This window comes from Schistocerca serialis, chromosome 6 (assembly GCF_023864345.2).
Source record: "Schistocerca serialis cubense isolate TAMUIC-IGC-003099 chromosome 6, iqSchSeri2.2, whole genome shotgun sequence".
NCBI classification, from domain to species: domain Eukaryota; kingdom Metazoa; phylum Arthropoda; class Insecta; order Orthoptera; family Acrididae; genus Schistocerca; species Schistocerca serialis.
Genome location: NC_064643.1, coordinates 411,991,977 through 412,018,609, shown reverse-complemented (window position 1 = coordinate 412,018,609; position 26,633 = coordinate 411,991,977). Strand labels below are relative to the sequence as shown.

At 40.8% G+C, this 26,633-nt stretch overlaps 1 protein-coding gene and 1 pseudogene across 1 annotated transcript in view; both read right to left on the bottom strand.

Annotated features, from left to right (window-relative positions):
* LOC126484892 (tubulin polyglutamylase complex subunit 2) overlaps positions 1–26,633 on the bottom strand; it is a 157,284-nt gene that overhangs the window by 2,501 nt on the left and 128,150 nt on the right. The window lies entirely within an intron of this gene.
* On the bottom strand, positions 13,753–13,871 carry LOC126485512 (5S ribosomal RNA; annotated as a pseudogene).

The following is a 26,633-nucleotide window of genomic DNA, read 5'->3' as shown; positions in this document are numbered from 1 at the left end:
ACATTGAACGTATACAGAGAAGGGCAGCGCGAACAATCACAGGTTTGTTTGACCCGTGCGAGTGTGTCACAAAGATGCTGAAGAAACTAAACAGGCAGACACTTGAAGATACACGTAAAATGTTCCGAGAAAACCTACTTACCTACTTACAAAAACTAGCTTCAATTGATGAATCTAGGAATATGCTACAACACCCTACGTATCGCTTTCACAGAGATCGTGAGGACAAAATTAGATCAGTTATAGCGAGTACAAAAGCATTCAAACATTCTTCCCACGCTCCGTACGTATGTGCAACGGGAAAAAATCCCTAGTGACTGATACAGGGAAGAAGTCTCTGCCATGTATTTTACAGCGTCTCGGAGAGTATGAATACAGATGTACATGCACATGTAGATGAGAGCGGAATTCAGATTTAGACTGATGGAAATTCCAATTACTTACATTCATTACGGAGAGTGTTCCACGTTACCAAAAGTGCTCGTATTATAATGCGTCCTGTGCGGAAAAGATTATCAGGAAGTGTATGTGTGTGATTTGATAGTGTATATATGAAATTCACACAAATAATACATTAATAATAATAATAATAATAATAATAATAATATATTAATACTAATCCTAGTAAAATAATAATATTAGTATATTGATGTGAATTAATCTTTCCCATCCAGTCAATTCTTTATTTTGGGAATCTCTCTAGACGAACATTGAATGTCACGTTGGCTGTTCCTGTTCTCTGCCGATTTGATACGGGGATCTGCCACCTGAGTGCAGTGGGAGGCGGCATGGCGCAAGTTCCGCGCATATCATAGCTGGCCGCCGTGTGAACGGCCTGCGACCGCTGGCCACTGCCGACACGTGGGCTGCACGTGCGCGCGCCGGCCTTGACCGCTCCGCCGCTGCTGGCCTCGCCGGCCAACCGCAGGCCCTCCACCCCCGCACACGTGCTGCCTCCCTGTCGCTGACCATCTCTGCCGACCCCGGCGGCTAACACTCTTTTTACTCTATAACTTCCCGTATAGGGTTACAATATGCTAACGAAGAGTATGGAAAACGTTGCCATCATAGAACGTCTACTACGTACTCTCCCATTTACAGACCTTGTAAACCTTGGGTGTCCGTAACATTGGCGCAAAGCCATTCATTTGCTAGAAGAAATACAATGTTAACGGTACTGCATATACAGTATGTTATAAAAAGTATCTGGACACCTCTACGTAATGCGGAATTGACCACAAGCTGTCATGAGAGACGAATCCGTCGGGTATAAAAGGAGGTGCGGAGTATGGGTCAGTCTGGAGAGTTAAGTCACTTAAAACGTGGACTATTCATTGGAAGTCACCTGTGTAACAAAACCATCACGGTCATTTCAACCCTTTTAAAGCTGCCGAAATTGGCTGTTGGTGACGCGTCTGTGAAGTGGAAACGTGAAGGAGCAACCATAGCTAAATCAAGACCAGGAAGTCCTCGTGTACCTACGGTCAGGAACCGTCGAGCATTGCGGACGTTGATTTTAATCAGCTGCATTAAATCGGTGGAAGGAATCATTCGTGAGTCCCAAAGTGCGATCAGCAGTCCAAATAGTGCAATGACTGTGCGTATGGAGTTGAAAAGAATGGGGTGCAATTGGCGACCAGTCCCTAGCAAGCCAGTGTAATCAGTGCTAAGCTTGAAGGGGTGTAATGGGTGACGGCACTGGACAGGGGATGACATCAAACTAGCTTTAGAGTGATGAGTCACGCTGCAACTAGTGACCATCCAATGGATAGGTCCAGGTTTGGCGAATGACTGCCATCATGTGCAGAGCCAACAGTGATGAACGGGGAATGTGGTATTATAGTATGGAGAGTTTGCATGGTTAGAGTGTCGTCCTCTCGTTGCACTGAAGAATATGCTAAATGTGGAAGGACATGAATACATTTTACAGCATTAAGTACGCGTACTGTAGAGGAATAGTTCGGAGACGATAATTCTTTGTATCAGCATAACAATGCAACCTGTTGTAAAATGAGGTAATGAAGAAAAGACATTTTTAAGTATTTACACCAAAGCTGCTAATCATTTATTGGCTGACTACTTTTGGGCTTCGCCCATTTTCACAAGCCAGGTATTTTGTATTTGGGATGCGTCTGGTGTTGACAGCTCTACTCACGTCACCACACTTAAGATGTAGCTCAGATCTTCATTATCAAGCATGATCTGTTCCACGTGACAATGATACTTCATATACAATGGAGAATTTGTTCTCGTTGGAATACACTGTGTGTCACGTGGTCTTATTTTTCGCATGTGTTGTAAATTTGACAGATTTTGGTGGAAATAATAAAATTGTTTGCATGACCATCTGTCAAATTTATGACAACACCTACGAAAATAAGCCCACTAGACACACAGCGCATTCCAACGACAGCAAATTCCCCATTGTATTCGAAATATCGTTGTCACGTGGATCACATGATGAAAGATCTGAGCGACATCTAAAGTGTGATGAAATAAATAGAATTATCCACACCACGCACATCCCAAATACAAAATATGTGGCTTGTGAAAATGGGCAAAGCCGAAACTCGTCAGCCAATAAGTAAATAGCAACTTCAGTGTTGCGTTGATGTGGTCTTCAGTCCAGAGACCGGTTTGATGCAGCTCTGCATGCTGTTGTGTCCTGTGCAAGCTTCTTCATCTCCCAGTACCTACTGCAACCTACAACCTTCTGAATCTGTTTAGTGTATTCATCTCTTGGTCTCCCTCTGCGATTTTTACCCTCCACGCTGCCCTCCAATACTAAATTGGTGATCCCTTGATGCCTCAGAATATGTCCTACCAAGCGATCCCTTCTTCCAGTCAAGTTGTGCCACAAATGTCTCTTCTCCCCAATTCTATTCAATACCTCCTCATTAGTTACGTGATCTACCCATTTAATCTTCAGCATTCTTCTGTAGCACCACATTTCGAAAGCTTCTATTCTCTTCTTGTCTAAACTATTTATCGTCCAAGTTTCACTTCCACACTCCATACAAATACTTTCAGTGTAAACACTTAAAAAGTCTTTTCTCGATATTTGAGAGCTGCAAAACGCGACGTACTAAAAATCTTTATATGTGAGGCAATGGCTAGAGTACAATAACAGTTAATTAGTTAGTTATTTGTTCCATGGGTCAAATTCACGATAAATGTTATCATGTCGAACGTATCAATAGAACAACCGTAGCATACTTATATACAGCTTACAATTAAAAAATAAATAAAAAACAATGTTTATATTTCTATAAGCAGGCCATGTACACGTTTGTAACTTTTTTAAACTTTTTTGATCAGTAATTATCACTACTCAAGAATTCCTCTGCGATATAGAAGGTGTTGACAAATAGAAGCGTCTTTAACTTGACTTGAAACCACTTCTGTAATCTGTCAGGCATCTTATTTTCGTGGGTAAATTGTCAGAGTTTTTATAGCTACATATTTCACCCCTTTCTGTGTCAAAGTTAGATTCATTAAAGGTAATGCGGATCATTTTTCCTCCTAGTGTTGCACTTGTGAATATCTCTGTTATTCTCAAACTTAGATAAATTGTTGATAACAAATTTCATAAGGGAATGAATGTACTTTAAGGCAGTGTTAATATTCTCAGCTGCTTAAAGAGACTCCTACAAGATGTATGTATGTGAATTCCACACATAATTGTAATTACTTCCTTTTGTGCAATAGATAATCTTTGCCTAAGAGAGGAGATACACCAGAATATCATCCCATAAGACATCAACGAACGAAAATATGCAAAATACGTTAACTTACTGACTTCTAGATCCCCAAATTTGGTAATTATTATTATGACAAAAGTAGTCGAAACTAAACGTGTCAGTAGATCTACTATACGTTTTTTTCTACTTTAAGCTTTCATTAATACTTACATCTAAGAACTTGCAATTTTGTTATCTGTTTATTATTTCTTGTTGATATACTAGCTTAAGAGGAGATGCAATATTTTTTACAGCACAAATCTGGACGTACTGCGTTTTTTCAAAGTTTAAAGCTAGCTCGTTTGTGCAAAATCATTTACTACTTTCTCTGTTGATGCTTCTTTGCTCGGCTGCACGACAGTGCTTTTATTAACTGCAAACAGGAATACTTCTGCCTCCTGCTTCAAAGGAAGTGTTAGGTCTTTAACAAAAGGAAAGAAAATACCCGAGTAATGATCGAATCCTGTGGGACGCCCACTGTAATTTTCCCCCCATGCAGATGATGTGACGTATTTCTTTGTATTGCGTTATCCGCCTAGGGTAACTTTCCGCATCCTGTTCCTTAAATAAGAACTGAAACAGGTTCAAAAAATGGCTCTGAGCACTATTGGACTTAACTTCTCAGGTCATCAGTCCCCTAGAACTTAGAACTACTGAAACCTAACTAATCTAAGGACATCACACACATCCATGCCCGAGGCAGGATTCGAACCTGTGACCGTAGCGGTCGCTCGGTTCCAGACTGTAGCGCCTAGAACTGCTCGGCCACCCCAGCCGGCAACTGAAACAGGATTTGCAGCATTACATATTGCAAAAAAACTTAACTTCTCTAATAGCATATTGTAATTGAAAAAATCGGATGCATCTGATAAGTCACAAAATATCCCGATTGGCTATATTTTACCATTTAAAAAATTTTTTTACGTAATCAATAAATGTATAAATACCTGGAATAGTAGAACGGCCCTTTTGAACTAAACTGTCGTCGGGTAAGTATCCCATTATTATACAGGTGAGGAACAACCGCAGGCCGAAAAACGCCATATTTCAGTTTTGTTGCAAAACACTCCGAGGTAATGATTCATTACGTAAGTGTTTACGTGTTTTATTAGGGCCACAACTTTTTAGTGTCTTATTTAAGATATATCCGGCCCATACGAACTTTTACTTTTAGAGTCATGATGATCTGTCTTATTTCATATGGGGATGTAAGATTAGTTTATATTTCACTAATTGTCTTCCTTATTTCTTCTTCAGTATGCTGCTTTGCTTCCACTTCTAAACAATTTGGACCAATTCTTTAACCTATTTTTGAAAAGCAATTGTCAAAAATATTTGCTATATGTGCACTGTTTTTGTAATGTTTCGAGTCTCTTTAACAGAGATAGTATTATCTATGGAGTCTTTCCCTGTCTCTCTAATAACAATATTCCATAATGATTTTCATTTATTAATCGTTCTTTCAACTCCTGGTGTAACATTACGAGTCAAGACAGCTGTAACGGAACTTGAATAGCGTAAAGTTATTGTTAAAAACGCACGCCGCGCGATTTGTTACGATTTGGTCGGTCATAATAGTAGTAACATGCTTTCGAATACAATTAAAATATAACGGCGATACCTGTTTAGCGTTATTGGAAATAATATGTAATAAATTAATGAGTAAGGTAGCCGATCCTATAAGAAGAGGTAGAATTGGGCATATTAAGGTGTTTTGCTTTATATCGACTAAGCCGATGATACGGAGTCTTTTTTTTCCGTTTACTCTTAGAAAAAAAAAAGAAAACAAGTAACGAAGTGCTAATTGTGCGTTGTGAAAAATATAGGGGCGAATTTTAAATAGCTACAGTGTATAATCAGACTAACAAATGGACATTCAGTTACGCGAAATAGCGGACAGTGAAGTGTGGTCATTAAATTGAGTACACCTACAGGGCGGTCAATTCCGGGATAAGTCTATTCGCATCTCATGAGGGACGCGGTATTGAGACCGGTTTTTTTTTTATTATATCACGGAGAGCGGGCTTCAATTTATAAAAAGGAGAAAAGCTGTATCATTATCATTGACTGTTGGTGTTAAGCAACCAAAACTGTTCATCAAAGGGTTTCGGTGAATGAGTGGTGAAAGCGAAATGAAACTGTGAACGAAGTTATGTTAAATAAAGCAGAAGAGACAAGACAGTTTGGTCGTATCTGTTATTATTCCATAAACCGTAACATTTATTCTCGTTGTACGAAGCCTTTATAGACGATCGTTATGACAATTTGCTTTGAAGGGATCTCGTTACGAGTTAAGTTTTGGGGACCTGGTCAACAGGGGATAGTTCGTAGATCTTAACTACTGCAGCTATTCTGGAATCAGGTGCTACCGTGACCGTTGTGTCTTGTCAATGGCTTAAGGTCATCATATCTCATGCTCTAAGATCGACGCGCCTTTCCTCTTGGTATAACGGTGTCTCACGGTAACAACGACAACGCCGACGGCGAAGGAAGATACGGTAGAAGTGGCGCCCAACGTGGGGCTCGATCGAGGAGGATTGCTGCATCGAGTCAAGTGTCATCCGGATTCACGAACCCTAGAGTTGGAAAATATTGTAGCAGCCAGTGAGTCTGTCCAATGAAAGAGGTATTCTTCAATAATCGCTAAAAGTGAGCGATACTACCAGGTATGATTAAAATAACTGTATAATTATAAAAAAAGGAAGTTGAGACTTGTGATTTCTGTAGATAAATATATATAAATACATAGTGAAAATAAGTGTATGTCTTGGTAGTGAATAATCATGTCAAAACGAACGAAAAGAATATATGATAATGTGCAGTTGAGTAATGAGTAGAGAGACAGAGGAAAGTGAAGAGGATAGGGATGATGCATCCCATAAACTCGATGTGGGACAGGAGACATGTACAGATAATAATACAGTTATTGATTTAGAGCCGTTAGGAGATTCAAATACAATGATAAGTAAGGTAAGCAGCGTGGGAGAACATAAAGATCTTGAGGTTTCGGAAGTAGATCAGCAAGCTGATCCTCAAAATGGAAATATTAATCAAAAAATTGTTGATATGCTGGTATCAATAAATACTGAAATGGGTGTAATGAATGGAAGACTTGGTTCACTAGAAAAAGATAATAAGCAATTAAAAGAGGACAATCAAAAGTTAAATGAAAAATTTGAGGCCAAATTTGGTTCATTAGAAGTTAAAATGGATTCTTTGGAAAGCAAACTGAACACCTTTGATTATAAACTGGAAAATACTAAGAAAGAATTAAAGGCGGACTGGGAGACTCAATTAAATGCGAAATTTGGAGAACTAGATGTAGAGTTTTCTAACACCTTAGAAAGGCAATATAATAATTTAATGGGAAAACTTCATGACGTAGAAAAGAAATATGAGGTAGTTTCGAAGAGTTATGATGGCCTGTCCAATAGGATGGTTAAGTGTGAAAGCAGCTGTTTCAGTGCTAGCGCACAGATAGAAGAGCTTTCGAAACAAATAGTCGAGTTTGAGTCTGATGTTCGTAAGGGGATTGACAAGTATTTAGTAGATCAAACTAAAAGACTTGACGAAGATCTAACTGAATGGATAGAAATAAAAGGAAATGAAATTGTAGACAAGGTTTAGACTACTATTGGATCCCAGCCAAATGAAAATATCAATGAGCACCTAAGTAGAAATGGTGAATTAATTAAGGTCTTCACTAGCGAAATTCAGAAAATAAAAGAGAAAATAGTTGATGAGTTACCTAAATGGCAAAAGGAAACCAATCGTAAATTGGCGGAGTTAGAACGAAAGTCATCACAAAATTTGTTGACAGAGGACTAACGTTCGGCGAATAGGTCGAAAAACAACCGAACATGTGATAATACGAAGTACAATTGTGGTGAAAATCTGCATTGGGAAGTTGATGATTCGGTTGGTAAAGATGATGATTCTTTTGGTCAGCGAGGATATTTGTCTTCTTTAAAGGTGGAGAACAGCATTTTTAAAAGTAGACAATTCCCAACATTCTCCACTGAAAAGAACAACCTGCATACGAAAATCTTTATCAATAATTTCAAAAGAATATTTCCGCGTAGCTGGTCAGAACACGACCGACTTCAATTTATAGTATCCAAAATTACCGGAGAAGCCGCATTATGGGCCGCCGAAGTAAGTGAAAGTTGCCATACTTGCGCTGAGTTTGAACAACTTTTTTTGGCTAAATACTGGTCGTCGAGTAAACAAGAGAAATTAAGAAAAGAGGTTTACCAACCAGAGTATTTTAACAGTAAAAGGAGTACTTTAAGGCAATATTTTGAAAAGTACATAAATAAGACACGTTATTGGAGTGATCCAATTTCTCACAAAGAAGTGATCAGAATTTTGAAGGGAAGGTTGCCCATAAATATACGTGAAAAGTTAATAAATGTTCCTGACCACGATGTAGAACAATTCTTGTCGGTGATTGACTCTATAGATATGATTATGGAAGACGCACGACAAATGAGTAGTAATCAAATGTCGACTCACACTCATTGTAATACGAATAATTATAATAATAATTTAACGTATGATAATAATAATACCGAAAACCAGGTCAAACCCGCATCACAGGAGCGTGGACAATCTTCATCCTATGGTTGCAATAAAAACAATGATTATAATAAATATAGAAGAGATACTTACTGTGCTAGAGGTAAACCTCGATATGGTGACGCGAATGTGCATAGTAGTGATATTAATAAGAGTAACAGGTACCCAAGTGATGAACCCAATTGCATTCGGCCTTGGGAAGATAATTCGAAGCATAATGTTCATCGGCAGGATGGAACAAATGCCTCGAGTCCTCATCCAGCACAAGGAGTTATACCAGTGGGCGAAGGAGCCTCCAATGTGCGACGGGGTGAATACCATAACTCGGATCATACTGTACGGATTGTGGAAGTTCATGAACCCCCACCGATGACTCAACGAGATAGATTAAACTAATACCAGTCACCAAATGCCTTCCTAGGATGACTGGAAAGGAGAAGGAAGGCAGTCATCAATTTGAAGTGAGAGTATTAAGGTACAATAATGATCAGGCTATAAGGAATGAGTTAATTGAAGAAAAACCTGAAGTTTCTAATAAATGCGGACAAATTTTACAGGCAATAATTCCAACAAGTATAAATAATGTTGATGTTGAAATATTAATTGCTACTGGAGCAACTATTAGTGTCATGATGTTGGACTGTTTAAAACAGATAAGCCGAGGGGTAAAAATGCCCACTTTTCCTATCACAGGATGTACCGTGTCTGGCGCGTTCAGCGCAAAAATGCAAAAAGTTGTGAAACAGGTACGTGTTGACGTTACAATACAGGGGGCTCAAATAGAAAGTACATTCCTGGTTGTTCCTAAAATGACAGTACCATGTATCTGGGGTTTGGATTTTTTATGTGAGACCGGTGCAATCATTAATTTAGAGAAAGGTGAATGTATATTTAATTCCAATGGTAATGTTTTGACAGCCACCCTGAGAAAGGGCCGAGTAATTCCAAATCAGTTGTGTATGAATCTAATGGTAAAATATGTCAGTATTGAAGAATAAATGTGTATGATATATGCCTTATTGAATGTTCTGAAGAAATGATGGATAAAATGTCATTGCAGGAAAAGGTGTTAGAATCAGAATATTTATCTGTTGTCCAAAGGGATGAACTGTACTACTTGTTGGAAGCATATCAGTCAATTTTTAGTAAACGTCCGGGTATAATAAAAGACTTTGAATACCATATAAAGACGTATGCACATAAACCCTTTTGTCGTACTTCCTATTCTATCCAATGGACAAAGAAAGAAGTAGTCAGAAAGGAAATCAATAAAATGTTAGAATGGGGTATTATTGAGCCCTCAGATTCTGAATATTGTAACCCTCTTGTGGCGGTAATTAAATCCAATGGTGACATCAGATTGGTGTTGGATGCCAGAGAGATCAATAAGATCATTATACCTGTACAAACGCGACCAGAGAACCTAGAAGAGTTAGTACAAAAGTTTTATGGTGCCCGCTTCTTAACTTCTTGGGATATGCGTAGTTCATATTGGCAAACTACAATATCGAAAGAATCTAGAAAATATACTGCATTCGTTTTTCTGGGCCGAAGTTACCAGTTTACTGTCATGCCATTTGGGTTGAAAATAAGCGGTGGTGTTTTCATATCGGCGTTAGATACCGTTCTGGGCAGAGACCTTTTGAATGAAGTTACTTTATATGTGGATGATTTGCTAATTGCTTCTGAAACTTGGGAGGAACATTTGGACTTATTAAGAAGAGTTTTTGCGAAATTTTTGGAATACGGAGTTACTGTAAATTTGAGAAAATCCAAGTTTTCTCATAACCAATTGAAATTTCTTGGACATATAATCACTCCTGAAGGGATGAAACCAAATCCTAAAAAGATGGATGCGATTAACAGATGTGCTTATCCAAAGAATAGGACGGAATTAAAGTCATTTATCGGCTTAGTTTAATTTTTTCGACGATTTTTACCCAATCAGTTAGGAAGCCAAGACTGTTTGTTACGGCTGTTAAGAAAAAATGTCATGTGGGAGTGGAATTCCGAATGCACGCAAGCTTTTGATAACATCCGCAATGCTTTGACTAATGCTCCACTGTTACATCATCCGAGACTTGATCAAGATTTTTATATTGCTGCGGATACTTCTGAAACAGGATTGGGTGCCACTCTTTTCCAGATGGACAATCCAGAAGATATCAGTACCATCAAGATAATTGGGTTTGCCAGCAGAACACTCTCTAGCTGTGAACCTGCTTATTGTACTACTGAATTGGAAGTACTGGCCGTGGTCTGGTCCCTTAGAAAGGTTCGCTATTTTGTATATGGAAAGATCATTGTATTCTGCGACCACAAAGCTTTACCTTTTATTTTAACAGGAAGGACGTTCCATTCACGTTTAAGCCGGTGGGCCTTGCTACTGCAAGAATATGATATTACGCTCAAATACATCAGAGGGAAAGACAACATCATAGCTGATGATCTTTCAAGACTACCGAAAAGAAAGAATGACGACGAGTGTGAAGAACGGACTATTGACTTTAAAGTCATGAATTTATCAAGACAATATTGTGAGAGGCAGATTTCACAGCTATCTCGAAGTCTTCCACAACTGCAAGAAGATGATAAGTTGTGGAAAGCCATTAGGCATGCTGTTGAAAGCAAAATGCTAAGTCACTCTCAAGAACAGTATCAATTAAAATCCGGAATATTGTATCGGAGGAAGGATGAAGATGTTTGGAAAGTTTGTGTTCCAAATAAATATTTAGAATCACTAGTATGGTGCACTCACTTGAATTGGGGTCATTTTGGTTCCGCTAAATGTACAGCAAAAATAGCACAATACTGCTATCACCCACATTTGGGACGTATAGCTACAAATATTATTAAGTAGTGCAAAATATGTCAGAAGGCGAAACCCATAAACTATTGTTGGAAGATAGAATTACATCCTATCATCCCACAACAACCTTTAATGTTGGTGTCATGTGATGTCTGTGGGCCATGTCCCATGACACGTGGACGGTTCAAATATGTATTGGCTTTCTATGATCTCTTTTCAAAATATGTGAAATTATATCCTTTGAAAAATCTCCACGTTCGACCCATGTTACGCAAATTTATCAACAACTATATAACCGAGCTTGGCAAACGTATAATGATCTTGACAGACAACGCTGCTTATTATACAAGCAAAGTATGGAGAGACACTATGAAAGAACAAGGAATCCAGCACATTTACATCTCAAGATTTTACCCTTGTGGAAATCCGGTTGGAAGAATCTTCCGAGAGTTGAACCGATTTTTACGGACGTACATACCCAAACAACATTATAAATGGATCGATTGGATTTATGAATTTGAGAAGGTGTATAATGACTTACATACTTATCGACAGGTTATTCACCTAACCAAATAGTATGTGGTGAAAGTATTGTGCCAGAATTGATGAAGAAATTACCTGCGATAGACCAAAAGATTACCAAGAAAGAAGATATGGTGAAGAAGGTCTACGAAAACCTGAAGCATCAAGCACAATTGAGAAAAACCCGTTTTGATAAAAATGTGAAGAAAGTAGTCACATATGATGTAGGGGAAGAAATTTTATTGAGAAATCACCCAAAAGCATCAACCAGGAAAAGACTGAATAAGAAATGGCAATATTTATATACAGGTCCATATAAAATAATGAAAATACCTCATGAAGGGAGCTACCTCCTGACAGATTGTGATACTGATGTAATTAAAGGCTTGTTCCCTCACATAGACCTGAAGAAGTATTATCAATAATGAGCAAAATATAGATTCAAGAAACACTGAATGATACCAAGACTACACTCAGTGGACTAAATAAAAGCACCAATGGATAAATACGTACTTATACTAACTTACAAAGAAAATTAAAGAATGTACCGACGATTTCCATGAGATACCTTCTTGGTATCAGCAACAATGACGACGCTGAAATACGATTTATCCTCTCGCCGAACAGCGAGGATGGATGGTTTAAAAGTGGAATTAAGAGGAAAAGAAAAGGACCAAATCCTCTCTGGTTAAACAAGTGGCCTCATAAGGGTTTTGGCCTAGGATGCCAATCGTCGAACCCGGCTGTGATCCCTGCCTTGCACAGTCGGTTGAAGAACTGAGGGCTTCATCCAAGAAAAAAACATGTGGTGTGAATATGAAGTGATTAGTGCGAAGTGTTTCTAAGACAACCTATAAACAAATGTGGAATTTAGTTAAGGGCATTTTGTCTAGGCCCATTAACTCAGCTTAAATATTGTAGAATGTATGTACTGACTTGTTGAGTGAATCTGAGAGTGAGTGTATCCGCCGAAACAAATACCCTCTCTTGTCACAGTACACAAAAAAAAAAAGCCTGTTCTGTCTGGAACCCTCTTCAAGACATCACAGTCTGGGGGGCCGTGTAACATTACGAGTCAAGACAGCTGTAACGGAACTTGAATAGCGTAAAGTTATCGTTAAAAACGCACGCCGCGCGATTTGTTACGATTTGGTCGGTCATAATAGTAGTAACATGCTTTCGAATACAATTAAAATATAACGGCGATACCTGTTTAGCGTTATTGGAAATAATATGTAATAAATTAATGAGTAAGGTAGCCGATCCTATAAGAAGAGGTAGAATTGGGCATATTAAGGTGTTTTGCTTTATATCGACTAAGCCGATGATACGGCGTCTTTTTTTTTCGTTTACTCTTAGAAAAAAAAAAGAAAACAAGTAACGAAGTGCTAATTGTGCGTTGTGAAAAATATAGGGGCGAATTTTAAATAGCTACAGTGTATAATCAGACTAACAAATGGACATTCAGTTACGCGAAATAGCGGACAGTGAAGTGTGGTCATTAAATTGAGTACACCTACAGGGCGGTCAATTCCGGGATAAGTCTATTCGCATCTCATGAGGGACGCGGTATTGAGACCGGTTTTTTTTTTTTATTATATCACGGAGAGCGGGCTTCAATTTATAAAAAGGAGAAAAGCTGTATCATTATCATTGACTGTTGGTGTTAAGCAACCAAAACTGTTCATCAAAGGGTTTCGGTGAATGAGTGGTGAAAGCGAAATGAAACTGTGAACGAAGTTATGTTAAATAAAGCAGAAGAGACAAGACAGTTTGGTCGTATCTGTTATTATTCCATAAACCGTAACATTTATTCTCGTTGTACGAAGCCTTTATAGACGATCGTTATGACAATTTGCTTTGAAGGGATCTCGTAGACTGGGTTTTTAAGAACTTTTTTTACTATATCAAAATACTGTTTATAATATGAAAGTGTTTCCCGCTCCTTACTTTTTGAGGCTATTTTGTACGATGTCCTCCTTCGTTGTGAAGAGACATTAGTTAAATGGACTGAGTTATTCATAGTCGTCTCGTGACAGGGGTCACTACTTCTCAGTTAAGTAGCTCCTCAATTGGCCTCACAAGGGCTGAACGCATCCCGCTTGCCAACAGCGCTCAGCACACCCAGATGGTTACCCATTCAAGTACTAGCCAAGCCCGACAGAGCTTAACTTCGGTGATCTGACTGGAAGCGGAGTTACCACTGCGGCATAGCCATTGGCCCAGATACATTAAAACACATCATTTAAAGCTATTTTGTCTAAAACTGACATGGTGAGACCGTGACTGTGTACAATTAATGTAGTTACATCGAAAATTCTGCGCAATTTTGTTGCGAAGTTGAAGGATTGTATTTTTCAAATATTGCAAAATATATGCAGCACTTATGTGATTTGCACATCACCATTTGCCACATGTGGCAAATACTTTTTGGTGTGTATGTGTGCGTTGCTTTGGACAATATGGTTTCCATCGTAGGGCACCAACACACCAAAAATATTTCGCTACAGTGGAAGAATAAAAATCGAAAACTGACGACTATGTAAATTGCATCTCCTAAATCTTGTGCCGTCTGATGATGAACTTGTCAGTTCGAAACCGGTTGCGGCGCTATTTACTTAAATATGTAGCAGTATTCACAGTGGCTGGTTGCTGTCTTCTTCTTTGTAAGAATCAACCTACATTAACCTCATTTAAGGTGTTCCCAGCACAATTCAAGCCCCCATAAAGTCGTAGAGTGGACACACTCTAATTAATGTCGACTAATAAGTGTCTGGGTAGAGAATGAGAGCACTTTCCCACGAAAGGCAAAGGTCCCGAGTTCGAGTCTCGGTCCGGCACACAGTTTTAATCTGCCAGCAAGTTTCATATCAGCGCACACTCCGCTGCAGAGTGAAAAATCTCATTCTGGAAACATCCCCCAGGCTGTGGCTAAGCCATGTCTCCGCAATATCCTTTCTTTCAGGAGTGCTAGTTCTGCAACATTCGCAGGAGAGCTTCTGTAAAGTTTGGAAAGTAGGATACGGGATACTGGGGGAAGTAAAGCTGTGAGGACGAGGCGTGAGTCGTGCTTGGGTAGCTCAGTTGGTAGAGCACTTCTCCGCGAAAGGCAAAGGTCCCGAGTTCGAGTCTCGGTCCGGCACACAGTTTTAATTTGCCAGGAAGTTTAAGGTGTCTGGGTACTTTTAATCAGTGTATATATTTTTGTTACTGCGTCGCCTGCCGCAACGCCTCCAGGCGGCATTCGACCTCACGATGGACAGTGGTCTCAGTGGTTCGGTTCGTCAGTGTATTTGATATCATTAAACAGGTCTTCCCTGAATACGTAGTTGCAATGGTATTTGTTCCTTTAAGTTTGGTACTCTAGCGGAAAACATCACAGTGAGTTGTGAGGTTCAAGTACTGAGAGCTCACGCCACGGAAGTCAGAATAAAAGGAAATCCTAATACTGAGTTGCTATTCATCTGAACATAGAAAATGTAGAAAATGCAGTCTTGACCGGAGTGCACCGACTTAAACACGGAATATTGGGTTACTCTAGTCTATCGATAACTTATGAAAAACGTGATCATTCAGAAAACGAACGCCAAAACTGTTCCCCACACTTTACTAGTGACAGACAGACAGACTAGCTGTGACAGACACCCAGCAGTTTACTGTGCTCGCCCCGTCTGTAGGTGGGAGTCCTGGGACGGCAGACAGCGGCGGCGTGACACCGTCCACTCCTGTCGCCGATCCTCAGTTTCGCTCTTGCCTGTGTGTCTTATACAGCCTCCCTCTGGCCCTTTGCGAAGTTTAAATTCCTTACTGTTTCGTTTTTTTCTGGTTCTGAAAATATAGTAGAGTTTTGAAAGTCTTCTATTAGTGGAGGTGATCTTTTTTGCAACACAAACAATGGGTTGTTGTACATTACTGATGATACCATAACGAAAATGAAAAGATGGTACTATTTCAGGACACGAGGTGGTCTCTTCTTCACCGGCGTTCCTGGCAGGTAAATTAAACAGTACGGTTCTCTAACCCTACGCCTGGGGCCATCAGAAAACGGCGCTCCAGGGCGCTGAAAAACTCACCATTTGCCCTCTATGTTCTCAGCCTGCTTTACTATATTGGGTAATGAATGCTCATTACCAAATAAACACATGAGAGTCTCCACTTTGCTCACTATAATGGTTCCCTTCAAGAGGATACCAATTTAGAATTATAACGCTCCCCATACTTTAATGAAAGTAATTGTGAAGTAAGCACATTAAAAGGTTCTTCATTTGTGTGGCCATATTGTCCGCAGTTGCTTTACAGTTCTTGAGGGTATTTTCGTTCTGTCGTTGCAACTACAAAATACTGCGTGTTTTTTCACCAGACTCGTTTCGCTTTATTGAGATAAAGCATCATCAATGGTCTGTAATTAAATTACATTTTGATTTGCTTTAAAATCGAAAAAGAGTTCGTTAACAATATTTTGGTTTTTACTTAGGGTGATTTCCGCTTGATTTCTCGCCTACATCGGGAAATGCCGTCTGCTAGTACATCGTTGATGTTTTTTTTCTTCTTTAGACACTGAAAATTGCAGTCTAATTTCTGCTTGCTCTGCAGAACTATGCATTTTTTATGTTTTAAACAGCATACTTTTTCGCTCACCACTATTTTCCGTTTCTTTTCATACTTCTAAGTGTGTATTGTGGTTTGTGTCTTGGTTCAAATGGTTCAAATGGCTCTGAGCACTATGGGACTCAACTGCTGAGGTCATTAGTCCCCTAGAACCTAGAACTAGTTAAACCTAACCAACCTAAGGACATCACAAACATCCATGCCCGAGGCAGGATTCGAACCTGCGACCGTAGCGGTCTTGCGGTTCCAGACTGCAGCGCCTTTAACCGCACGCCCACTTCGGCCGCGGTTTGTGTCTTGTAGTGTCGCCAACATAACCTTGCTACTAGTTTAAGTTATGTTGCCAGCGCTACAAACCACAATACACACTTAGAAGTATAAAAACAAACAGAAAACAGTGGTGAGCGAAAAAGCGTGCTGTGTAAAACATAAAAAATGCATAGTTCTGCGGAGCAAGTGAAAATTAGTCTAAAAACATCAGTGTCTAAAGAGGAAAAACATCAACGTGAGCTAGCAGACGGCATTTCCTGATGTAGGCGAGAAATCAAGTGGAAACCACCATAATTAAAAACCAACATATTGTTAACGAACAGTTTGTCAGTCTTAAAGCAAATCAAAGTGTAAATAACTTAATTACTGACCGCTTCACGTCAATAAAGCGAAACGCTTCTGGTGAAAAAAAAAAAAAAACATTTTTTGCAGTTTCAACGACAGAACGAAAATATCTTCTAGAATATTAAAAGGTTATTTTTTAAAAAAAGTGTGGCTCTTGGTTTAGACAGTATTTACACACTCCGCTTTGGCTCGAGTTTCTTTCAAAAATGTACGTCTTCGTGTATCAATTCTCTCCATGCAGCGTAAATTGCCAGATCTGTGGAAAACAATATAAAGGCATCATTGAGCCATCTACTGAGTCAGAATGCTGATTTGTAACTTCCTGACAGGTTGAAATTACGTGCTGCATTGGGAGTCGCATCCAGGAACACAGCATTTCGGGGGCAAATGCTCTGCCGACTGAGCTATCCAAGCACGGCGCACGATCCGTCCTTACAGCTGTACTTCCGCCAGTTCCTCTTCCCCTACCCTCCGAACTCCAGAGATGTTCCTCCTGTAAACCTCCCTTTCTTCCACGAGTACCAGTACCTCAAGGTATACCGGAGAACTGCTGTGAAGTTTGAGGAATTTGAAAAGAGGTATTCGTGAAAGTAAAGCGGGTCGTCAGTCGTACTCAGGTAATCCAGTCGGTAGAGTACTTGCTCGAGACAGACAAAGCTCCCAGGTACAGATCCGGCACACAGTTTTACGCTGCCAGGAAGTTCCTTCTTCTGAATGACATTGATTTTCGATGTCAGAAAGCCGTTTTTGGCGATGTGTTGTAGCTCTTTGATTGTAGCCACTGCGTTCAGCTGTTATTCAAAGAGAGTCAAACGAAGGTACAAAGCGAATTACGCGATATCTTGACCAAGTCTGGTAACTGAAGTTATGTAGAATAATGTGACGTCAGCAAGCTGCACCACCGTCTTTAGCAATCAAGAATTGAATTGACGAGCCAAACAGCTGAAGCGGTAGAGATAAAATTCCACCGTGTGATCGCGTTAGCTCAGATGGAACCCATCGCAACGAAAGAGACATATGGTATGTATGTATGCACGTATGTATGTTAATCGGGGACCTAGAAACGACGGAGAGGCTCCGTCCCCGCCGCAGCCGCAGTGGTCCACAACCCCACGACGACTTCCGCAGTTCACTTCACCCCTGCGCCGCCCCGCACCGAACCCAGGGTTATTGTGCGGTTCGGCCCCCGGTGGACCCCCCCGGGAACGTCTCACACCAGACGAGTGTAACCTCTATGTTTGCGTGGTAGAGTAATGGTAGAGTACGCGTACGTGGAGAACTAGTTTCCGCAGCAATCGCCGACATAGTGTAACTGAGGCGGAATAAGGGGAACCAGCCCGCATTCGCCGAGGCAGGTGGAAAACCGCCTAAAAACCATCCACAGACTGGCCGGTTCACCGGACATCGACATAAATCCGCCGGGCGGATTCGTGCCGGGTACCAGACGTTCCTTCCCGCCCGGAAAGCCGTTCTTTAGGAGACATATGGTAGTTACTTAATGAATTAGCTCGTGACAATGCGCACAATGACCTGCACAAAAAGAGTGTCCCGGATGAGTCCAGTACTAGAGGATAAGTAGAAGACTACACCAACAGCAAGTGATTAACACTACAAAGAAATGGCTGCCACATAGGGCTTGCAGCGCCGTGTTTGTGTCTGTAAAGGTCAGTGTTACGCCAAGTTCAGTTGGTGAAGAGCCATCAGATGAAATGGAAATGTGAAGTGCCACTGTGTCCCGCAGCCTACAGATGGCGTAATATCAGCCCCTGTGTGACTCTTTAGGGGGCAGAGTGATCAGACTTCAAGAAATGAGAACGCCATAGCTTAACATCATGGCTCATCCGTGGCTCGCGACTGTGAAACCATTAGACAGAAAAGCTTTTGACACAGCGACGAGAGGAACTGTGGCATACAATGTGGAAGCAGATGGGCCGCAATCCCGTAATCCAGAGATCAAAAACCGAGTGTGATATTTTGCGGGTGTCCGTGGATCGCACAATCAAGTTCGATTCGTACGTATTGATGGCAGTCTATACAAAAACCGGTATATAAGGATATTAGTAGAACGCGAAGCACTCTCCCTCCTTCAGAGGATTACTCATGTCATGCTTCAGCGGAACAATGAACAACCTCATGTGGAAGGCAACGCGTAGACGTTCTTCGAAAACCGGCGCGCACTATCGCATCGTTCACAGGTTCCTCATCGAATGTACCTGTGGTATGATTGGTCGGCAACTAGTTAATATCGAAACGAGTACTTCTGTACCAAGTGTAGATGTTGAAGAATCACTGTGAAGCACACAGAGAGGCTGCGTACTCGGGTGAGACGGCGTTATGGTCATGTGACGGAAAGGGGTCTCATTGAGAGTCTCCATTTGGCCAACTGGTCCAATTGCGCTATATCCAAATATGTGGAGCATTCGGATGTGTGGCCCGACGTTGAACTACACGGGAACTTGATGGCAAGCACACTCGCCGTCCGGGTCCGGCTCACCACGTCTGATCATTACAAGAGACGAACGCCGTATTATGCGCCAAGCACATCGTGACCCGTTCACGCCTGCCCCTGCCGTATGAGAACAAGTAATGGAATCCCTGCAACATTCTGTATCATCCTACACCATTGGTCGGAGACCAGCGAAGCCAGACTAGAGAATTACCGTCCAATGCGGAGGCTGCCGTTAACACCACAACACACACTGCTGTTTTTGGAGTGGTGCCGTGACCAGGTAGCAAGGACTGCTGATGAATGACGTCGCGTTATGTTGAGCGACGAATCACGGTCTCCAACAGCACGGGTGATCATCGTCGGTAAGTACAGCAGCGACCCCATCCTCACAATGTTTGGAAGAGGCACAGCGATGATACTCCTGGGATTATGGAGTGGATAGTCATTTGGTATGACCAGTCACGTCTGGTAGTGATTGAGGGGAACTCTGACGGCACAACGACACACCACGGACACCCTGCGTCGTAGTACGTTACGTCTCATGAGACAGTACCATGGTATCACTTTTCAGCACGACAATGGCTGTCCACACTTGGCACGTGTCTCTATGGACTGTCTGCGTAATATTGAAGTATTAGCGTAGCCAGCAAGTTCCCCAAATTGGCTCCCAACAGAACATATGTGTGTTGAGCTCTGGCGTCAACTCCATCCTAATGTCATTACCCGTGACATCGAGGACCAGTTGCCGGCCGAAGTGGCCGTGCGGTTAAAGGCGCTGCAGTCTGGAATCGCAAGACCGCTACGGTCGCAGGTTCGAATCCTGCCTCGGGCATGGATGTTTGTGATGTCCTTAGGTTAGTTAGGTTTAAGTAGTTCTAAGTTCTAGGGGACTAATGACCTCAGCAGTTGAGTCCCATAGTGCTCAGAGCCATTTGAGGACCAGTTACAACAGTTACGGGCTATTTTGCCTCAGGAGAGAACATAACGGCTTTGACGCCCTACCCCACGAAATCAGTGCATGCATCCGGGCAGAGCGAGTGCAACCTTTCACTGATAAGTTGGCTCATACTGCCAAGATCTCTGTACATTTGACTCGATTTTGTAATCACCAAAATAACATCACGTATCCTCTCAACCTGTTCCACCCGTTAAGTTTCGTTTCTTTTCCTCCTTCCTTCCTGGGTGCTTCACCTATTTTGTAAAGCAGTGCATCTCCAAATCGTGGAAATTTTGATGTGTTTGTTTCGATGTTCAGCTCTAGTACGTAGTGTTTCTGAGAAGAGGAACTAGCATTAAATTCGCCTAGACGAGTGCGGAAAACATCTTAGGAATATCACTGAAATTCATCAGTGGTCAAGGTCAATTGTCGCTGAGAGGATTGAATCCCGGCACAGTAGTGCATGCCACATACTAATATAAGTATATGACTACTACAAGGGTAGTGGTAGTTGCTCCCAATAGAACATTTGTGGGTTGAACTCGGGCGTCAACTCCGTCCTCTCAGGAGATAAGACCCCATCAGTACGGTAACAAAACCCACTTTATGTGATGGTGATCAGCTTTGGATACACTTTCTTTTTATTGTAAGATTTAAACTGAATATCTGAACATTTAAAATTGACACTTATAGCAGGTTCATTGAACAACACCAAAAAATAAAAAATAAAAAAAATAGTCTGAGAAGATTATGAAATCTTCCATTTATATTTTAACTTAACCGTGATGAGAATACATACGAGGGCAGTTCAGTAAGTAATGCAACACATTTTTTTTCTGAAACAGGGGTTGTTTTATTCAGCATTGAAATACACCAAGTTATTCCCCAATCTTTTAGCTACACAACACTATTTTTCAACGTAATCTCCATTCAATGCTACGGCCTTACGCCTCCTTGAAATGAGGGCCTGTATGCCTGCACGGTACCATTCCACTGGTCGATGTCGGAGCCAACGTCGTACTGCATCAATAACTTCTTCATCATCCGCGTAGTGCCTCCCACGGATTGCGTCCTTCATTGGGCCAAACGTACGGAAATCCGACGGTGCGAGATCGGGGCTGTAGGGTGCATGAGGAAGAACAGTCCACTGAAGTTTTGTGAGCTCCTCTCGGGTGCGAAGACTTGTGTGAGGTCTTGCGTTGTCATGAAGAAGGAGAAGTTCGTTCAGATTTTTGTGCCTACGAACACGCTGAAGTCGTTTCTTCAATTTCTGAAGAGTAGCACAATACACTTCAGAGTTGATCGTTTGACCATGGGGAAGGACATCGAACAGAATAACCCCTTCAGCGTCCCAGAAGACTGTAACCATGACTATCAGCTGAGGGTATGGCTTTAAACTTTTTCTTGGTAGGGGAGTGGGTGTGGCGCCACTCCATTGATTGCCGTTTTGTTTCAGGTTCGAAGTGATGAACCCATGTTTCATCGCCTGTAACAATCTTTGACAAGAAATTGTCACCCTCAGCCACATGACGAGCAAGCAATTCCGCACAGATGGTTCTCCTTTGCTCTTTATGGTGTTTGGTTAGACAACGAGGGACCCAGCGGGAACAAACCTTTGAATATCCCAACTGGTGAACAATTGTGACAGCACTACCAACAGAGATGTCAAGTTGAGCACTGAGTTGTTGGATGGTGATCCGTCGATCATCTCGAACGAGTGTGTTCGCACGTTCCGCCATTGCAGGAGCTGTGCACGGCCGGCCCGCACGCGGGAGATCAGACAGTCTTGCTTGACCTTGCGGCGATGATGACACACGCTTTGCCCAACGACTCACCGTGCTTTTGTCCACTGCCAGATCACCGTAGACATTCTGCAAGCGCCTATGAATATCTGAGATGCCCTGGTTTTCCGCCAAAAGAAACTCGATCACTGCACGTTGTTTGCAACGCACATCCATTACAGACGCCATTTTAACAGCTCCGTACAGCGCTGCCACCTGTCGGAAGTCAATGAAACTATACGAGACGAAGCGGGAATGTTTGAAAATATTCCACAAGAAATTTCCGGTCTTTTCAACCAAAATTGGCCGAGAAAAAAAATGTGTTGCACTAATTATTGAACTGCCCTCGTAAATGATTCACACATATCGTACTATCACAATATCTATTCCTTTCATTCACTGGAAACTTACATTATCTTAGAATGCATTCCGCATATCTTCATTCACAATGATACCTCAGATTTCGTCATGAAATATTTTTCAAGATATATTTTAACTGATTGACTCACTAAGTTCTAATGCTGAAGTAAAGTCAAAGCAAAATCTATCGCAGAAATGGGGTTCTCAGACTGACAGTTGTGTCTTTTACATTTTTTAACAGACAGCAAGTAGAACGAAAATGACTAAGCGATGTTTGAACTACGCGCGCAAACGTATGTGGAATCTAACTCGACCGACGATCAAAGACATGGAACTCGTGGAAAAAACGACTCGAAATAAAACTATATATTATACCAGTTTGACATGTCTGAGGATTTTTAATATTGTGATACTGTGAGTGAGTTCTATATTTGCAAGATTTTTAGGTACTTGTGATGATTATAAATTAAATGATCAGGGAAATATATTGATACGTTAGAAGATGTAAGTAGGCTGTTTAGGTTTTTATGTTGGTAACGCCACGTAGCGCTCTGAATGAAAATCACTGACTGTGCTGTGTGCAGTCTGTGGGTCTATGTAAGTAGGCTGTTTCGGTTTTTATGTTGGTAACGCCATGTAGTGCTCTGAATGAAAATCACTGACTGTGCTGTGTGCAGTCTGTGGCTGGTTCGCATTGTTGGAATGTTCTCTATTGTAGTGTTGGGCAGTTGGATGTGAACAGTGCGTAGCGTTGGGCAGTCGGAGGTGAGCCACCAGCAGTAGTGGATGTGGGGACAGAGATGCCAGAGTTTTGAGAGCGGACGCTATGGACGTGTGTCCGTCAGAAAGAGGAAATTTGTAATACTGGATATCATGAACTTCCTGTAACACTGATGTATATATTTATTTCCATTCTTTTGTAAAGTCTGTATTACTGCATGTCTGTACTATTATGTTCTTAAATGACGTATTTTGTACCTTTGTAATTGTATTTTTATGTTGTAAACTTATAATTGTATTGACACCAGTTCTTCAAATTAAGATTCATCTCACTGCACACGTTTCTGTTGGTCATAACATATGCACAATATGTGATAAGTTAAAAAAATGGTTCTAAGAACAATTCCAAAAAGTGTGTGAGTGCATAAGTGGTGGTTTATGGACTTGTTATATTGTCCGCAAGACTCTTCGATGGTGATTGTGCACCCACACAGTCGCAACAGATGGCTGCTGGCCGTCTCTACAAGGACTGCAGTGGGTCTGCACCTCTGGTGGCCCACCAATACCATACTCTCTACCAGGACTGCAGTGGGTCTGCTATGTGATGAACTACCTACCAGTATTCTTCAAAACTTGGACTGACTCTGCTATGGGTTTGCTCTGTTGTGGCCCATTACATGTCTGCATGTCCAGAGTCAGCACTGTCTTTCCATTGGAATGACAACAATACTTTTTCAAGACTGCATGGAAATCTAAATCCACTACTTCCGTGTGCATTTTTTTTTACTGCTCAGACTTTGAGAAAAAAAACTGCAATTATTACTGTGATGAATGATCAGGAGTGTCTTTATGGACTGTGAGAAAATTTTTGCTTTTTACCAACCCTGTATCGATAAGTGTGTGCATTTGATATATTTGTTAGAACTTTTAACAAATATGTATTGGCCAATGCCCAAAACAATTCGTAAAATTTTTTATGGGGAGCATGGGGGCTGTGTAAGTAGGCTGTTAAGGTTTTTTATGTTGGTAACGCCACGTAGCGCACTGAATGAAAATCACTGACTGTGCTGTGTGCAGTCTGTGGCTCTATGTAAGTAGGCTGTTTAGGTTTTTATGTTGGTAACGCCATGTAGCGCTCTGTATGTAAATCACTGACTGTGCTGTGTGCAGTCTGTGGCTGGATTGCATTGTTGGAATATTCTCTATTGTAGTGTTGGGCAGTTGGATGTAAACAGAGATGCCAGAGTTTTGAGAGCGGACGATATGGACGTGTGTCCGTCAGAAAGAGGAAATTTGTAATACTGGATGTCATGAATATGTAATTAATTTTGAACACTATTAATGTAAATACATTGTTTATTCTCTACCAAAACCTTTCATTTGCTAACTATGACTATCAGTAGTCAGTGCCTTCAGTAGTTAGAATCTTTCATTTAGCTGGCAGTATTGACGCTCGCTGTATTGCAGTAGTTCGAGAAACGAAGATTTTTGTGAGGTAAGTGATTCATGAAAGGTTTAGGTTATTGTTAGTCAGGGCCATTCTTTTGTAGGGATTATTGAAAGTCAGATTGCGTTGCGCTAAAAATATTCTGTGTCAGTTTAGGGATGATCAGAATAAATAAAGAGAGAAATGTCTGAGTACATTCAGTTTTTCTCAGCAGTTTGAAAATCAAATAACGTAAGAGGTTTACCAACACAGTCATTCTTAATTTTTCTAAGGGGATGTTTCAACGAATTAAACTTAATGCCTACTTACAAAGAGGTGACTGCAGACTAGATACTAAGTAAACATGTTTGTAGCCAAGATGGCGAATGTCATTTACAAGGAAAAGTAATTTAAGTGAATTAAAACCGTAAGAAAATCGCTTGCTTTTCGGATGTTACTTATTCTGCTTGTGTGACTGTAGGTCCGTCGCATTCGTCTAATTATTCCATTCCAAGTTCTCGTTTGTGTGACTACAACTTTGCTTTCCGTATGAGCTCTTCTCGCTATTGTTGTTAATATATAGTAATATTACTGCTAAAAGTTGAAAAGTAACTGCGGACAAGAAAACACTTCAAGAGAAGAATGGCAGCTGCTTGCTTTTCTCTCTCGACGCGCGGTTGTGCTGATCTGTGTTAACGGCTGTGCTCTTCTCCTGTGGCTTGTAACCTCCCGCGCTAGTAAGTTGAAATGGATGCCGCCATCCAGGCGTCATGGTTTATACCTTGCTGGAGCACAACCGGGCGCAGTGTAGGGGCACATGCCTAATGTGCAAGAGCATACTATATTACCTTAGTCGCTTGGTGCTTTCAAAGGAAGTGTGGAAAAGAGTCAAAGTAGTATGTTTAACTACAATACAGAGAACTGGCTTAACTTTACGCAACACTATTGTATTACAGTACTATTTCTAACTACTAAATAACTTAAAAATTTCTCCAAAAGAAAAAAAAAAATTGCACATCTGAAGCTGCAAGTGGAACATTGTTAATGTATACGAGTATTAGAACCAAGAGGACCCAAACAGGACCTTGTAGTACGCCATGTCTGATTGTTTTAAATTCTGAGTGCTTATTATTATGTGAATGACATCGATCTGATACATTTTGTGTCCCATAACATTTTAAGTTTTGCATAAAGGTATCATGTTTCACACACAGTCAAAAGCCTTATTCAACTCACAAAATATTCTCAACGCATATAATCTCTGATTTATTTATCTTGGTATATCATCTGTCGAGGTAAATTTATTTATTTATTTATTGTTCCGTGGGACCAAATTAAGGAGAAGTCTCCATGGTCATGGAACGAGTCAATACATGAAATTATAACACGATACTAGAAACAGATAAAATGAAATACAAGAAACGTATTCAGCCAACAATTCGTTAGTTTAAATAAAGAAAATCAACAACGTAACACTGGAATTTGATTAATTTTTCAGCTCTTCCAGGAGCTGCTCGACAGAATAGGAGTGAGGCATGAGGAAACTCTTCAGTTTAGACTTTAAAGCGTTTGGGCTACTGCTAAGATTTTTGAGTTCTTGTGGTAGGTTATTGAAAATGGATGCAGCAGAATAATGCACTCCTTTCTGCACAAGAGGCAAGGAAGTGTATTCCACATGCAGATTTGATTTGTGCCTAGTATTAACTGAGTGAAAGCTGCTAACTCTTGGGAATAAGCTATTATTGCTAACAACATACGACATTAAAGAAAATATATACTGTGAGGGCAATGTCAGAATTCCCGAATTTACACCACATATAGCTCGAACAGCCCGTTTTTGAACCAAAAATACCCTTTTTGAATCAGAAGAATTACCCCAAAAAATAATACCATATGACATAAGCGTATGAAAATATGCGAAGTAGACTACTTTTCGTGTTGAACTGTCACTTATTTCAGATACTGTTCTAATGGTAAATGAAGCAGCATTTAGTTTCTGAACAAGATCCTGAACATGTGCTTTCCACAACAGCTTACTATCTATCCGACGCCTAGGAACTTGAACTGTTCCGTCTCGCTTATAATATG